Below are 17,734 nucleotides of genomic sequence, written 5' to 3' on the forward strand. Positions count from 1 at the left end.
TCCTGGTCGTTACCTGCGTTAGGCTAACTGTCCACTCTGCAATGTGAATCGGTTCCTGCCTTTTATGTGGTGTTGCTCCTTACAGGCCTGAACTGGAATCAACGGGTTTGAAAAGGTGTGGATGGAAAATCTGATCAGAAATGACCACAAATGCAAATTCTGAGGGTCCACCACCCTGGTTTGACTGGCACTGTGAGCAGAGGCATAGCTAGGGTTTTCAGCGCCCGGGGACAACTGAAGATTTCACGCCCCTTCCTGTTTGCCAAAATGCAATGGGGAACATCAATTTGGCGCCCCCTGGATGCTGCGCCCGGGGACAGATGTCCCCCCTTGCCCCATCCTAGCTACGCCACTGGCTGTGAGTGGGTGGTCCAACTGGCACTTCGAGCAGGTGATCCGATTGGTGCTGCGAGCAGGTGGTCAGATGGGCACTTCAAGCGGGTGGTCTGACTGGCACTGTGAGTGGGTGGTCCGACTGGCACTGTGAGCAGGTGGTCCGACTGGTACTGTGCGTGGGTGATCAGACTGGTGCTACAAGCAGGTGGTATGACTGGTGCTGCATGAGGGTGTTCACACTGGCATTGCATGCAGGTGGACCAACTGGCACTGCATGTGCGTAGTCAGATTGGTGCTGTGAGTGGGTAGTTGGACTGGCGCTGCTAGCGGGTGGTCCAACAGGTACTGTGTCTTGGTGCTCAGACTGGCGCTGCAAATAAGTGGCCCAACTGCTGCTGCGTGCGGGTGGTTCAACTGGTACTGTGCATGGGTGATCAGACTGGCACTGCAAGCCAGTGGTCTGACTGGTGCTGCATGTGGGTGGTCTGACTGATGCCTTCCTCGCCTTCCGTCTCTCTTTTTTTATGGACTGCCAGGGCGCTGCCATGGGCGATTTCTGATGCCACATTGCCAAATGGCAAGTGTAAATCGAACACCTGGGACTCCCGTTTTGAAAATGCAGTTTCTGTAATGAGGCCACGTTGGCCCCCCTGACCTCTCGGGTGAGGGTCTGACAAGCTGACATCCCACTGAAGGCCAAAACAGGTGGTGCCAATTAGAACTGCAGCTTGCCCTTAATGAGCTAATCACTAATGACCTGAGTTGAGAGCTACGCAATTCATTAAATTATAATCTTTGTTTAATTAATAAATGAAATAAGAAAGATTGAAAAGGAGATGAAATAACAGCAAGTCATAACTGGGATATTCAAATAATTAAGGATCCTTAATGATTCAACAAATGGGCTAATTAAGTAAAATAATCAATTTAACAGAGGATATCAAAGTCTTGAATAATGCAGCTCCTCGGCTAACAGCCACAATTAGAATTTAGGAAACAAAAGACGAAAGAAACGCAAAATGGGGAAGAAATGCAGGGGGCAAGAGGGGCAAAGGACGGGAGACGGCGAGAAAACGGGCAGCAGGACAAAACCGAAGTGGGGGGGGGGCACCTTTATTAAAACACACCGCCGGGCCAAAGAGACTCAAGAGGGCCACAAACATCAGCAAGGAGACCCGAGCAGGGGGCTTCACTGCTCTGCCTGGTCCCAAACTCAAAGGGCAGGCTTCAAAATGGGCCTGAAGCACTCGGCAGACCCCAAACACTTACAAGATGTCCTGCTGGGTCTTTTTCTTTCTTTCTTTCTTTCTTTCTTTCTTTCTTTCTTTCTTTCTTTCTTTGATTATTCATTGATTTCATTAATTACGGTGCACTCAGAAACTGTGAAGACCCCTTAACTTTCTGCCCACTTTTATTGTGTTCGTTTGAAATGGAGACAGTCTGCCATTTTGTGCCCGTCTTCTCTCGACACGTCTTCTGAAAGGTGAGTGAATGTACTGCAAATCAAAAAGATGTAATCTCTCGTTTCTAGAATTATTTGCACCCTCGAGATGTTTCTAGAACTTGACCGGAGACCACCAGTGGACTTGAGGTCCAAGTCAGCAGTTAAAAGTCATGGAAGAATAACGAGAGCCAGCAAGGGCGCTGCGGCGAGTCCAACTCCCTGCTCACAGCCGCCAGCAGAGTGCAGCTTACAGGCGGCCCCCCCCAGCTTTTTGTACCATAAATTACAATGGAAAACGACTTAAAACATTCTCGGCCCTAAACAAAGACCACCCCTCCCCCAAAAATACAAAAAAATTGACATTATTTAATAATATTTTTAGTTATTAAGCAAATCTGAATTAGACATTGAACTGAATCATTACCCGAGAATGAGTCCCTTGATTCTCCTTCATTTGATTCATCAAGTGCTTTATTACCTGAGAACAAGCAGCAGGCGAAGGAGTCAGAGGGTCCGTGTTTATGATATGTGAGTGAGTCACATGACTCTCACTCATGAACAAGTCACGTGTCTCCCATTCACGAACAAGTCACATGACTCTTCTTCATTTGAGTCGCAAATGCGTCATGTGACTCTCACTCATGTGATTCATGAACAAGTCACCTGATTGTCACACGTCTGATCGCTACCCAAAAGCAAGTCACAAGATTCTCGTTCATTTGATCTGCAGACTAGTCACATGACTCTCATTCTGCGAACTGGATCAGCTGGACATCGTTTAGAAAGGCACACGTGTCCCCGTGTTATTGGAGGTCCCACAATTCACACTGCATCTCAGCAGGCCCGGCCTTAGGCATAGGCGAAGTAGGCGACCGCCTAGGGCCCCGGCGTCCGGAGGGCCCCGGATCGACTCCTTGGTCTAATTTTCATGCATTTCGCAGAGCTTCCAGGGGGGCTCTGCCCCCCTCAGGGGGCCCCTGGACCCCCCTTTCACCTAGGGCCCCATAATACCTAAAACCGGGCCTGATCTCAGGGTCCGAGGGACTCGGTGTGGACCTCAGACTGTGGCGAGGCATGAATCGGGGTGGGGGAATGAAGTCATCTCTGAAGCTTCCCGTGGAACACAGTGGCCACAATGAAGAAATCAAAGAAGTTTGGAGCCACTGGGACTTTTTGTAGAGTTGGCCATTCATCCAAACTGAGGGACCAGGCCAGAGGGGCCTTGATCAGGACCCCTTGGTCACTTTAATAGAACTTGAGAAGTCCTCTGCTGAGACTCACACCTCAACGGCATGTTGGCCATGCCAATCAAACAATGAAGTCACACATTCATAAAAGGGGCACACAGCAGAGAGTGCAACGGAAGACCCCCAAAAGGTAAAATCAAAGTCCTATGGCATTCATTCCCAGCATTCCCAGCATTGGCAGCAGTGGGAGTTCAGTGTCACAGGCCGCTACAAATGTACACTTTGTCAAAGGTGGCTGCGTGACCATTCAGATGAGTGAAAATTCAAATGCCATCCGCCTTGCCAGTTTGGGATGTGCAGCTTCCAGAGCAGGAGTGAATAGGAAAGTCTACCCCCCCCACCCACCCCCCCAGCCATGTTGTCTAATTTGACCCACTTAATAAGTTCAGGGTTGTAGGGGTGTGACCTTTGGAATGCCCTCCAGTGCCCCCTAGTGTCCAATATAACATCCACAACATCCGGCTTAGTTCAATTCAAGGTGCCATCCTATCCCAGCTGTATTAGGCAAGAGGCAGGAAACTGTGCCAGTGCCCACTCTCACGTGCCCACATTCTTTGGGCATGTAAAGAGTTCAATGGAGTGCCTGAAGGAAAACCTCCACAAATGTAATGAGAGCAAGCAGGGGACACAAACTAGACATGGACACCAGTGGCCGAGACTGACCACCCACCCGCCTGTGACCATTACAATAATTCCTTTTTTTTTGTTGCCCGGAGCCCATGGAGGACCCTATTTTTCTTTATATGTTAAACAGGTGTTGCAGGGGGTCCTTAATAGTTAGTGGTTTCGAATCCCAGGGTTGGTCATTGTCCATGTAGCATTTACATGTTCTCCTCATGGCTCTTCTACAGTTACCTTGCTTTTTCCAAAGACTGGCCTGCTATGCCAACCAATTGTCCGAATGACAGGCGTTGTGCATCTTGGCACTGCCATCCCTCAGACCTGATTGATAAACAGTGCTGGGCAGCCATTATGTCTTCAGTTTCCACGCACCCCTTTTGTCCTGAATGGAATGGGAGGCAGGAACCATGCCAGGGTAGGACGTCACTTCAGGGTTGGCTACATGCAGACATTTTGAGAGCGCAGGGAAAAGTGTGCAGAGTCCACACAGTGTAGCGGCCAAGCGGGGACTTGAACTCAGGTCCCTGGCACAGTAAGGTGACAACTCGCACCACTGTGCTCCCCTCCCCAAAAACTCCACGATGATTAACAGACGAGCACGGGTGGCCAGTCTGTGGGATTAGGGGCGCCATCTTCACTGTGGGTGTGTCCTGTTGACGGTGGCCGCCATATTTTGGTGGACAGGTCACACCACCACTCAGATTGTCTGAATAATGAAATGTCCCATAAAGTGTCTGACAAGCGGCTCTCCTGGTGGTCCCAGAAGTGCTGTAAGGTGGGCCGGCGTGATGACGCTCTCGTCTTGTTTTAATTGAAGGAAGTGAGAGAGAGAGAGAGAAACGGAAGGCGTCCCACTAGGTACACCGATGCGCTCCCACCTTTCAAAACATTTATCTGGTATATAATTAGACACGTAATTAGAGCTGCCATATTCTCTCCTTGGAAAAATTAAGATAAATTAAACAATAGCACAACAGCGCAGAGCTTTTAGGTGTGAAAACCGCCGCGCTCCGCTGCCTTTGTGTTAACGTGACGCCCGTGACGGATTATTAGGAGGCATGCGCTGCAGTGCCAGGGGTGCCAATAAAGGGCATTAGGATGTGACAGCAACTCGGGTGAGGGGGGAGCTTCCTGCCCACAGTCAGGGTGTTCTTTGGGCGAGCCAGCAAAGGCGCTATATCAGTAGGAAAAGAACACGCCATCCAAGTCACAGAAGAATGACGAGACCCAGCAAGGCGATGGGGCGAGACCACCACCCAAAATCCATCCATCTGCTCGGGACAGCCAGCGGAATGCAGCATACGATTGCTTTTTGAGTTTACAGGGGTCCCCCAGGGCACACCTAGTCACCATAAATTGCAATGGAAACGTCTTCAAACATTCTCAGCCCTAAAAGAAGCCCCCCCCCCCCGCCCCAAAACAATAGTCATTAAACAATCCTAAATAAAACATCACACTCTTTCATTACCCCGTGATTCACATTCATTTCATTGGTGACTTTGGGCTTTCCATCAGTTCCTCAGTCCATCCATTCATCTGCGATGTCCGCCCATCCGTCCATTTTACTGTATGGTGCACCACAAGTGGCAGGCATCAAATACTTGGTTTGGACAAGTGTCTCAGACAACATTAAATAAATAAAAATACCGTGAAATGTGACAATAAATGAATAACAACAACATGAATGCCACATGTCATGGAAACGCGTATTTTATTTGCTGAGTTTCTATGTCTTTGTTTGTTTATTTATTTCGGTGACACGCACACCACACGCAGTAAACCCCAGAAATGAAAACTGTCACTTTCACTCGTCAAACTTGGGAGGGCGGGCTCTAGCGAGTGCAGTGTTTTGATTGGTAGATCGCCGGTACAGTTGATATAAACCTTCAGCCATCAAGTGTCTTATTTACAGTGAAACATCACATGTGGACTCCTAAAGATGGATGAGGAGTTTGTCTAATTAAAATCGCCTCTCTGTCCAATCATTATGGGTCTTTAGTTTTCCTGCATTCGTATCCGAAGTGCACAGCCACAGCTATGAACATGAACAGGAGCCGCAGCACTCAAGCAACACCCATACAGAGCCTTCACCCTGGAGCTCCAGGTAGGCGGAGTTGACTCCAATGGGCAGTCCAAGTAGGCGGAGTTGACTCCAATGGGCAGTTCAGGTAGGTGGAGTTGACTCCAATGGGCAGTCCCAGTAGGTGGAGTTGACTCCAATGGGAAGTTTGAGAAGGTGGAGTTGACTCCAATGGCAGTCCAGGTAGGTGTAGTTGACTCCAATTGGCAGTCCAGGTAGGTGGAGTTGACTGCAATGGGCAGTCCAGGTGGGTGGAGTTGACTCCAATTGGCAGTCCAGGTAGGTGGAGTTGACTGCAATGGGCAGTCCAGGTGGGTGGAGTTGACTCCAATTGGCAGTCCAAGGAGGTGGTGTTGACTCCAATGGGCAGTCCAGGTGGGTGGAGTTGACTGCAATGGGAAGTCCAGGTAGGTGGAGTTGACTCCAATGGCCAGTTCAGGTAGGTGGAGTTGACTCCAATGGGCAGTCCAGGTACTGTAGGTGCAGTTGACTCCAATGGGCAGTCCAAGTAGGTGGAGTTGACTCCAATGGGCAGTTTGAGTAGATGGGGTTGACTCCAATTGGCAGTCCAGGTAGGTGGAGTTGACTCCAATGGCCAGTTCAGGTAGGTATAGTTGACTCCAATGGGCAGTCCCTGTAGGTGGAGTTGACTCCAATGGGCAGTTTGAGTAGATGGAGTTGACTCCAATTGGCAGTCCAGGTGGGTGGAGTTGACTCCAATGGGCAGTGCAGGTAGGTGGAGTTGACTCCAATGGCCAGTTCAGGTAGGTATAGTTGACTCCAATGGGCAGTCCCAGTAGGTGGAGTTGACTCCAATGGGCAGTTTGAGTAGGTGGAGTTGACTCCAATTGGCAGTCCAGGTGGGTGGAGTTGACTCCAATGGCCAGTTCAGGTAGGTATAGTTGACTCCAATGGGCAGTCCCTGTAGGTGGAGTTGACTCCAATGGGCAGTTTGAGTAGGTGGAGTTGACTCCAATTGGCAGTCCAGGTAGGTGGAGTTGACTCCAATGGGCAGTTTGAGTAGATGGAGTTGACTCCAATTGGCAGTCCAGGTAGGTGGAGTTGACTCCAATGGGCAGTTTGAGTAGGTGGAGTTGACTCCAATTGGCAGTCCAGGTAGGTGGAGTTGACTCCAATGGGCAGTTTGAGTAGATGGAGTTGACTCCAATTGGCAGTCCAGGTAGGTGGAGTTGACTCCAATGGCCAGTTCAGGTAGGTATAGTTGACTCCAATGGGCAGTCCCAGTAGATAGATAGATAGTAGGTGGAGTTGACTCCGATGGGCAGTTTGAGTAGGTGGAGTTGACTCCAATTGGCAGTCCAGGTGGGTGGAGTTGACTCCAATGGGCAGTCCCTGTAGGTGGAGTTGACTCCAATGGCCAGTTCAGGTAGGTATAGTTGACTCCAATGGGCAGTCCCTGTAGGTGCAGTTGACTCCAATTAGCAGTCCAGGTAGGTGGAGTTGACTCCAATTGGCAGTCCAGGTAGGTGGAGTTGACTCCAATGGTCACCAATAGAGTCTAGATGTAGACCTCCAGAGCTCCACCCTTTTGCACTACCTTTAAGGTTAGGGTTGTGTGTATGTGTGTGTGTGTGTGTGGGGGGGGGGGGGGGGGCGGTTGGGGGTTTATCTGGCTCAAATGATGTTAGCTCCACCTACCTGGAGCTCCAGTGTGAAGACTGGGGGCTGCAGAGGTACCAAACACAGTCTGTGAACAAATCACCAATCAGATAAAAAGCACTTGCTACAGCCCGCCCTCACAAGTTTGACGAGTAAAAGTGACAGGTTTCGTTTCATGCTGCGTGCGTTGCAACTGAAATAATTAAATAAACACATAAAGAGATAAGCAGCTGAAAATATATTTTTTGACACATTTAATTATTAATACGCACATTTCATGTTGTTATAATTTATTTATTGTCACAATTCACAGTACTTTTGTTTATTTGCATATTCATTTATTTGACTTAATACCATGGCATCCGCAGCGCTGGCACACTTCATGCTCTTTCCAGTTGCATCACGTGTTTGGTGGCACTTTTAAAGGCCACACTTTGGTGTTCTGGTGTTTCATGCCCTTGTGTGAACTGCTTACTTTGGCATAGTTTGGGTTTTGTGGGAAACTCCAGACCAAAGCAGACCCAGTGCCAAAGGGTAATGCCACATGGCTATGGGTACAGTTTCTCGGAAAGGGCTGAACTTGTCTCACATACATTTCTCCTCCATGCCATCTTATTGGCACAATCACACATCTATTAGCCCCAGCTGTGGTTATGAGGTGGCAAGGGGCATTAAGACCAACAGCACTTGGAAGACCTTAAATAAAGCATAGAAGGACAGTGTTGTTGTCACAGCATGCCGCACTGTGCCCTGCCCAGTGTCCCACCTGTGTTATGATAATCCACCGCTGACATCGGAAATGAGGGGCATCAGAACGCAGCAGCGCAGCGTTAAGAAGAGAATGCCAGCGTCACGTGACGGGCAGAGAGGCGCGCTGTGTGCCAGGGAGTCCCGATCACTTGTACGATTAATTAGCGCTTGTCAGGTGTAATTAAATTGTCACTTTCCTCCATTGTGGCACCAAGTGAACTCGAACTCTGCGGGCTTCAAGGCTGCCGTTTCAGTGTCTGAAAAGGAAAGTTAAGGGGGGGCTATCAGTTATTTCTGCTTTTTGTTGTTATACTTGTTTTTTATTTTTTTCCTTTTTTCAGACCGATAAAAGTGCAGAGAGTCTCCAGAACTACCGGACCCCGCGTTCCGGCCGATGCAGAGCGCCGATTACCGCAGCGAGCGCCGCCAGTCGCTTTGTCTGCGCCTTTTCAAAAGCCGCTCATTCTCTGATAAGACCCCGCAAACCGTTCAGCGACATGAAGCTGGGAGCCCGCGGCCGACAAGAGGAGCCACTTTTTTATCCATTGTGTTGTTTTTTTTTTTTATCCCCCGAGCACAAGTGTCGGGTGTGGGGGGCACGTTCTGCGCCGTCGAGATAGCATTCAGAGGCCGGGCCGAACGTCGTTAGCATTCAGCCGGGGGAGCCACCGGCCGCGCGCCGCTCCATTGTGCGCCGAGATGGACAATGTAACCCGAGATTTGCTTCGTTAACAAAGAAGCGCGGCAAGATTTGATAGGAGGGATTGGCAGGAGCCTGGCAGTTGTATGTGCGTGCGCGTCGGTGCCACACCATCCGAGACCAAGCCGGCCAGTGCTCTGGACCCGCTGATAAGTTCTGCTTTTATTTGCGCGATTTCAAAAGCCGGGGGGCTTTGTTAAAAGATACAAACGGCGTCGCTCGCCAGAGAAGTCGCTCCGGCTGAAGGTGCGCGTACACGGCTTAAGGGCGCACTTTACTGTGACAGGCAATCGAGGCTATATAGCGCCTTTCACATCACGGTAAAGCCGTCTCAGAGTGAAAGCGGAGAGGGCGGGGGTCGCGCACTCTGTTATGACAGGCGATCTGGGCTAGAAAGTGCCTTTCACCGCACGACTGAGCCCCCTAAGAGCTCACGTAATGAAGGCGAGAGCCGCGCACTTTATCATGGCCGACAACATGTGCTATATAGCGCCTTTCATCGCACAGCTGAACCACCCGGGGGAGCAATTAATGAACACGTTACAAGAATGGACATAAGGTGCTATATAGCGCCTTTCATCGCAAAGCTGAAGAGCCTTATTGTGCACTTGATGACAGCAAGAGTCACGGACTTTATGATGGCCGACAATGTGTGCTATATAGCGCCTTTCACTGCAAAGCTGAAGAGCCTTATTGTGCACTTGATGACAGCAAGAGTCACGGACTTTATCATGGCCGACAACGTCTGCTATATAGCGCCTTTCATCGCACAGCTGAACCACCCGGGGGAGCAATTAATGAACACGTTACAAGAATGGACATAAGGTGCTATATAGCGCCTTTCATCGCAAAGCTGAAGAGCCTTATTGTGCACTTGATGACAGCAAGAGTCACGGACTTTATGATGGTCGACAATGTGTGCTGTATAGCGCCTTTCACCGCACGGGTGAGCCATTTAAGATTGAAAGCGGAGTGGGCAAGCGTCGCGCATCTTTATTATGACAGGAAATCTGGGCTATAAAGTGCCTTTCACCGCACGGCTGAGCCCCCTTAGAACACGAGTAATGAAGGCGAGAGCCAAGGACTTTATCATCCCCGACGATGTGTGCTATATAGCGCCACCCCGGGGAGTATGTAATGCACACGTTACAAGAATGAACAACAGCTTCTATATAGCGCCTTTCACCGCCAAGCTGAGCCATTTAAGAGTGAAAGCGGAAAGGGCAAGCGTTGCGCAGTTTTTTTTTTTTGACAGGCAATCGAGGCTATATAGCGCCTTTCACCGCACGGCTGAACAGCCTTATTATTCACGGACTTTATCATGGCCGACAATGTGTGCTGTATAGCGCCTTTCACCTCACGTGTGAGCCATTTAAGAGTGAAAACGGAAAAAGCAAGCGTCGCGCAGCTTTATTTTGACAGGCAATCTGGGCTATAAAGTGCCGTTCACCTCCCGACTGAGCCCCCTAAGAGCGTAAGTGATGAAGGCGAGAGCCGCGGACTTTGTCATGACCGACAACGTGTGCTATATAGCGCCTTTCACCGCACAGCTGAACCACCCGGGGGAGCAATTAATGAACACGTTACAAGAATGGACAAAAGGTGCTATATAGCGCCTTTCACCACACGGATGAGCCACCTAAGGGCGCAAGTCATCTCTGGGAGCAAGTAAAGAGCGTGAAGTCGCACACTCTACTATGGCAACAGACAATATATAGAGCCTTATTGTGCACGTGATGACAGCGAGAGCCACGCACTTTATTATGGCAGGAAATGTGTGCTATATAGCGCCTTTCACTGCACTTCTGGGCCACCTAAGGGCTCAAACAGAAAGGGGGAGAGCCGCGCACTTTAACACGACTAAGCCACAGAGGAGCGCAAGTGATAAAGTCAAGAGCCGCGGACTTTGTCATGACCGACAACGTGTGCTATATAGCGCCTTTCACCGCACAGCTGAACCACCCGGGGGAGCAATTAATGAACACGTTACAAGAATGGACAAAAGCTGCTATATAGCGCCTTTCACCGCACGGATGAGCCACCTAAGGGCGCAAGTCATCTCTGGGAGCAAATAATAAGCGTGACAGTCGCACACTTTACTATTGCAATAGACACTTTATAGCGCCTTTCATCGCACGGCTGAGCAGCCTTATTGAGCACGTAATGACAGCGAGAGCCACGGACTTTATTATGGCAGGAAATATGTGCTATATAGCGCCGTTCACTGCACGACTAAGCCACCGAAAAGCGCAAGTGATAAAGAGGAGAGCCGCGGACTTTACTATAACAGGAGATGTGTGCTATATAGCGCCTTTCACCGTACAGCTGGGCCAACCGGAGGAGCAAGTAATAAGCATGAGACCCATTCACTGTACTGTGGTAGACAATCGGTGCTATATAGCGCCTTTCACCGGGCCACTGAGCCCCCAAAGAGCGTTCGACTGGAAGTCATTTTAGAGATGTCGGGTGAATAGGACTGGTACGCTTGTTCGGCGGAGTGGCCCGTTTGTAAATTTCGACAACGGCAAATGGAGACGGCGAGAGCCGCACGCTTTACTATGGCAGACAACAAGTGCCAGGGAGCGCCTTTTACCACATGGCTGAGGCAGCTGATAAAAACATAAAATATCTTATTACGGCAGATAATTAATACTGTATAGCACCTTTCACCACATGGTGATGATAGTGACAGTCATGGAGTTTACGGTGACAGAATATGAATGCTACATATAGCGCCCTTCACTGCATGACTGAGCCACCTTAGCGCGCAAGTGGAGAGGGAGATGAGGTGCACACATTTTACAAAGACAATATTTGTAGTATAGCGCCTTTCACTTGTAATGCCTAAACCAGCGATGAGAGAGGCTTCTGTCATGCACCACTCTTTCTTTCCAATTGGTGCTAACTTTGAAAGGCACTATATTACGCTGATAGAGGTCAATTGATTGAGTCATTGGCACCACCTGCTTGTTCTCGATGTCAGGTGGCTCTGGTCTGATCCCAGGTGTCCCATCAGCTGCTTCGGCCACAGGAGTCTGGATAAAGAGGCTCTCGATGCTTCCGGCGAATCATTGCCTGCCACTCAATTGATTGGTTAGTACAGTGTCAGGTGGTTCAGGCTTGGCTCCAGATGATTGACTGTTGGGTTACCCAATAAGTGGCCAGAGTTGCTGGCTCAGCAAGCAAAATTGCTATCGAAGACTAATTGATTGATTGATTGATTGAGTCTGACCTGTCTAGACGCCAGGTGGTTTAACTATAGAGCGGCTGGGGATTTGGACACTTCACAATATTGACTGACGGATTGATTGATCGATTAATTGATTGATACAGCCTGGACCACAGCAGGTATGAGTAGGCAGCTCAGGGTTGACTCCAGATGATTGACAGCTGGGTTACCCAATAAGTGACCAAAGAAGTCAGCTCAGCTAGAGAGATCACTGTGGTTGGACACAGAAGGGCGTTCACTCATTGAAGGAGACAACTTCAGAATGTTGCATGTGGCTGACTGATTGATCAATCAATCGATCGATTACTTGGTTAATTATCAGTCGATTGATACAGTCTGAGCAGCACTGGGTAGGTGAAGGCGGCTCATCTGATTACACAATTAGAGAGCAGAGAAGTTGAAGTAACAAGTGAGATTACTTCTGAATATTGATTGTTACTCATTGATTGATTGATTGGTGCAGCCTGTGACAGACTGTCCATGTGAAGGCAGAGCAGGGTTGGCACCAGACGACTGACAGCTCGGTCACCTGTGAACTCGCCTTGCAGGCACAGAGTTGCTAGACCCTGCCATTTCATATAGCGCCTTTCACCGTGAGCAGCATTTCAAGGCACTTTATGATATAATTCAATCATCTCACTGGTGACTCACCAAGAGTGGATATGTCATTAATAATTATATATATATATATATATATATATATATATATATATATATATATATATATATATATATATATATATAGTGCCTTTCACAGTTATTATTTTACCAGGGCTCTTTCCAAGTGGAGTCATTTTATATAGCGCCTGTCACAATGACTTACCTGCCAAGGTGCCTTACATGTCCATCACTTGCAGTTTTCATGTTTCTGCACTGCCATGTGGACACAGTGGACGTCTGATGGACTTTGGAGCCTATTAATTGATATAGCGCCTTTAACAGTGGCTAACTTGCCAAATCACTTTCCAAGTCCCAGCTTCACGTTTTCAAATTCTGATGGTGTGAGCTCACCACGTGAACAAAGAGCTGAGATCTGGTGGACACTGTCCCCCCCCATCACTTTATATAGCGCCTTTCACTGCACTTTCATTGGCACATAAAGTCCCATCAGCTCCTTAGTTCCTCACTGAAGGCGAATATGTATTGTAGTCTTGTATAGTGCCTTTCACAGCCATTACCTTACCAAGGTGCTTTCCAAACTGGATCTCTGTATTCTTATATTCATACACTGTGAGCTCTACCACAGAATGGTCATCTGGTGGGCACCGGACCTTATTATTTCATATAGTGCCTTTCATGTGATTACCCTGCCCAGCTCTTTTTTTCCTACCCTGTGAGCTGCACCCTTTGGACACGGAGTGGGTGCCAGGTGGACACACTGCACCCTGTCATTTATGAGTGATGAACTTGTCCAAGTCCTTGTGATGCCAACCTTTGAGTTCTTACATCAATACATGAGGACACAGGGTGGCTGCCTGGTGGATAATTGGCACTCTTAGGTTATATAGCACCTTTCACAGTGACTAACTTGCCAAGGGGTCTTCCATGTTTTGATGCTTCCACACTGTAAGGCCTGCCTTGTGGACACACAGTGGAAGTCTGATGGACGCGTCATTTCATATAGCGCCTTTAACGGTGACTGACCCGCCCAGGCACATTCCAAGTTCAGGATTTGTGTTTTTTAAATTCCCACCACGTGGACATAAAGTTATGATCCAGTGGACGCTGGCCCTATGTAAAGCCTGCCATGTTGACACAAAGTGGGAGTCTGGTGGTCCCTGTCATTTCGTGTAGCACCCTTTAATGCTAATTGATTTTCCAAAGTGCTTTTCAAGTCCAGGTTTTGTATTTTTAAGTCTATGTGGACATAACATTGTCACCTTCTGGTCACTGACCCTGTCATTTTATATAGCGCCTTTGATGGTGAACAGCATCTCAGGGCAATTTTCACGTAAACTTCCATCAGCTCATTGGGGTGAATATGTGATGTGAGTGTGGACTCCGAGTGGTCATCTGCGGGATGGTGGGCTCTATCATTATATATAGCGCCTTTCCATAGTGCTACATGCCTAGCAGTTCTGTTTGTATATTCCTACAGTGTAAGGCTTGCCATGTGGACGCAGGGTGGGAGTCTGGCAGACAACAGACTCTGTCATTTTAAATGCCACCTTTCAAAGAGGGTAACCTGCCAAGTTGCTTTCCAAGTCTGGCCCTTATGTTTTAATATTTATAAATGTGGACCCCGGACCTTATTTTATAGAGTGCCTTTCATAGTGCTTGTCTCGTCCAGTTGATTTACACATCAGACTCTTATGTTCTTAAATTCATAAACGTGGACCCAAAGTGATTTTCTGGTAGACGTCGGACCTTATTTAATATAGCGCCTTTCACAGCGAATAACTTTCCAAATCTACCCCTTATGTTTTTAAATTTGTAGACGTGGGCACAGAGTAGTTACCTGGTAGATGCTGGATCTTATTTTATATCGTGCCTTTCACGGCGATTACCTTACCAAAGTGCTTTACATGTCCAGTACATTTGCTTTTATATTCCTACAGTGCAAGTTCTGCCACGTGAACACAGAGTGGCTGCCTGGGTGGGCACGGGACATCATATCATTTTATATATATATTGTGGCGGACAGCCAGGTCCCATGCCCAGCAGGGACGCCCCTGCTGTATCTGTTCCAGGGGAGCAACCATGGGCAGCTCAATATCTCCCCTGGGATGCTTGGTGGCAGCCTCCATTGCCAGACGGTGATCCCCCAACCTGTCGCATGGCACCATGGGAGATGGAGTCCTCCACAGCCTGGTTGGGGGCACGGATGGCCGCTAGGAGGAGCTGCATGGAGTCAGCAGCCCGGCTGGACGAATCTTCAGCCCCACCTGGAAGTGCAATTAAGACCAGGTGGTCAAGCACCTGGAACGCTTCCAGGTGGGCTATAAAAAGGGCCAGCCACCACCACTCCGGGAGCCAGAGTCGGGAGGAGGAGGACTAAGCTTGAGGAGAAGTGGTGGGAGAGGAGAAAGAATTGTTGGATTGTTGCTGTGTTGGACTTGTGCTTTGTGGGACTGTCACGGTGAAGACGTGCGCCCACGGGTGAAGAAAAATAAAGTCTTGTTGGGTTTTATATGTGCCTGTGTGTCCTTCTGTGTCGGGTCAGGCGCCTATATAGCACCTTGTTACAATATATATAGCGCCATTCACGGTGAATGCCATCCCAAGACACTTTTCATGTGTAGTTCAGTCATCTCGGGTCATCAAGCACATGTAATGTTGTCTTTTTTATAGAATGTCTTTCATGGTGATTTGATGTGCCCGGGTGATTTACATGCCAAGCTCTTATGTCCTTAAATTTCCAAACGTGGACCCAGAGTGGCGGTCCAGTTGAGATTGGACCTTATTATATATAGCGTCTTTCACAGTGACCGCCGTGCCCAGGTGCTTTACATGTCCAGCCCTTAAGTTTTTATATTCCCACAGTGTGAGTTCTGCCATTTGGGCACAGAGTGGCTGTCTGGGTGGGCACTGGACCCTATTGTTTCATATATATACTGTATAGCAGCTTTCATGGTGAATGTTGTCCCAAGACACTATCATGTGTGGGTCACTCATCTCACCACAAAGTCACCGAGGGTCACTGAGCACATGCAGTGTTGACTTTTTTATATAGCGCCTTTCATTGTGATTACTTTGTAAGTGTAGCCCCCTGTGTTCTCAGTTTCTATGGTTATGTGGGCACAGAGTGGTTGTCTTTTGGACACCAGACCTTATTGTATATAGCGCCTCTCACAGTGACTGCCATGCCCAGGTGCTTTACAGGTCCAGCCCTTACATTTTTATACTCTCACAGTGTGTCCTGCCATGTGGGCACAGAGTGGTCGACTGGTAACACCGGACCTTATTTTATACAGTGCCTTTCACAGCAAATGACTTTCTAAGGTACTTTCCAAATGCACTCCTTATGGTCTTAAATTTGCAGACGTGGACCCAGAGCAGCAGTCTGGTTGGCACTGAACCTTATTGTATACAGCGCCTTTCACAGTGACCGTCATGCCCAGGTGCTTTACATGTCCAGCCCTTAAGTTATTGTATTCCCACAGTGCCAGTCTTGCCGTGTGGACACCGAGTGAGAGTCTGGTAGACGGTACACCCTACCATTTATATAGCGCCTTTAACACTAATTAACTTGTCGACGCACATTCTCTGGTGGGCACTGGACCCTAATGATATATATAGTGCCTTTCCAGTGCCATCTCACTATTTGCACACTGAAGGTCATGGTGCCCTTGTAATACAGCGCCTTTCTCAGGGGTCACAGTGCAGGTGCAGCCCCTGCGTATCCTCAACTTTCCTCCAGTGTGAGTCCAGCCATATTTAATATAGCGCCTTTCACGTGAGCCCCCATCTCGCGGTACTTTTGCCTGCTGTAAATGTTTTAGGTGGGCAGTCGCCATGGCCTCGTCGGCACCTACACATTCCCACATGACACCCACCCCCCCTCACCAGCGGTCTCCCCTCGATGTTTTTCCCGTTTTTTTTTTCCCTACAAAGCGCCTTCTTGTTTTTCTCGTTTTTCCGCCCTCACTGTGCGCGGCTCCAATGCGTGTTTATCGCCTCCTATTGCATTTTGTATGAAAGTTATTTCCTCTGGGATTTGCCAAAAAAAAGATGAAATTATTAATTACTGTGGAACACAAAATTATAAGCAAAATCCTTGTAATAAATTTTTCAATAATATTAGATTATTAATTTAACATTCTGCCCTATTTTTCCTCGTATAAAATCAAAGGCCGGAGTTTGAATGTCAAGCACATGTGATGTTTAACCCACCGGGGACTTCAATTCAATAATCCGCCGTTTGAGCTGCCGAGAAGCTGCAGGTTTTCATTCTAATGCGGGGGGCTTTGAGTGTCACCCCCAAACCCGGCGACGCCACGCATTGATCAGTCCATTGATTTAGTGCTTTACAACTCATCTAAGCCCATCCACCCTTCAAAGGGGTCCTCACTGTCTTTAATTTTTCTTGAATCCCACCCCCTTTCCTGGTGGGCTCTCTTTATGTGTGGAGTTGGCATGATTGGCTGTATAGGCAGGTGGCACAGCAGTTAGCACTTTAGTATGACCTGTGTGGGTAAAGTGTGGCTTGGTGGTCCGTGGTACCACCTCACAGTTCTGGTGACCCGGGTTTAAGTCCAGGTGGCTGTCTCAGGGATGTCCGGTGGGGGGGACACAAGGATTCAGGGAATTGGATGGATCCTTCAGGTGGCACCAGTGGTCACCTCTTGACTCTCCACTGGCACTCTGTGAGGGTTTGTGCCACCCACAGACATTTTCAGGAACACAATGGCAGAGGCCTGCGAGTTTAGTGTCCACTGGCACAGCAGAGAGGCCTGATCCAGTGTGCCCGGATGGCAAACAGCTACCTGCTCCCAGTGTCTAGACATTTTAAAATCCATTGAAGTGCCAGGTAAACTCCTTCCTGGTGATTGTCATGTATGCACTTCCCTTAGTCTCCACCAGCTGGAGAGTTCTGGAGGCGGTCACCTCATCAGACGCGTCCATCCGTCTGCCCAGGGTGGCGTGAGGTACACCAGAAGTGGCCACACTAGTGCCACCTACATGCTCTGGTTTATATTCAGCTGTGTTTATGAAGTCAGCCCACCTTTCATCTGGCTGGCCGTCAGCCCCCTAAATGCTGCTCAGT

General features: G+C 48.7%; 1 protein-coding gene and 1 long non-coding RNA gene across 2 annotated transcripts in view; both read left to right on the forward strand.

Moving 5' to 3' along the window:
* The window catches only part of LOC114647385 (ethanolamine kinase 1-like), a 188,891-nt gene that overhangs the window by 99,022 nt on the left and 72,135 nt on the right, over nt 1-17,734 (forward strand). The gene's annotated exons all lie outside the window — the stretch shown is intronic.
* Nucleotides 5,698-7,276, forward strand: LOC127526773 (uncharacterized). Its single transcript, XR_007934207.1, has 3 exons — nt 5,698-5,852; nt 6,689-6,972; nt 7,212-7,276. It is a non-coding gene; the product is annotated as an uncharacterized LOC127526773 (long non-coding RNA).

The sequence above is a fragment of the Erpetoichthys calabaricus genome, chromosome 2 (assembly GCF_900747795.2).
Source record: "Erpetoichthys calabaricus chromosome 2, fErpCal1.3, whole genome shotgun sequence".
NCBI classification, from domain to species: Eukaryota; Metazoa; Chordata; class Cladistia; order Polypteriformes; family Polypteridae; genus Erpetoichthys; species Erpetoichthys calabaricus.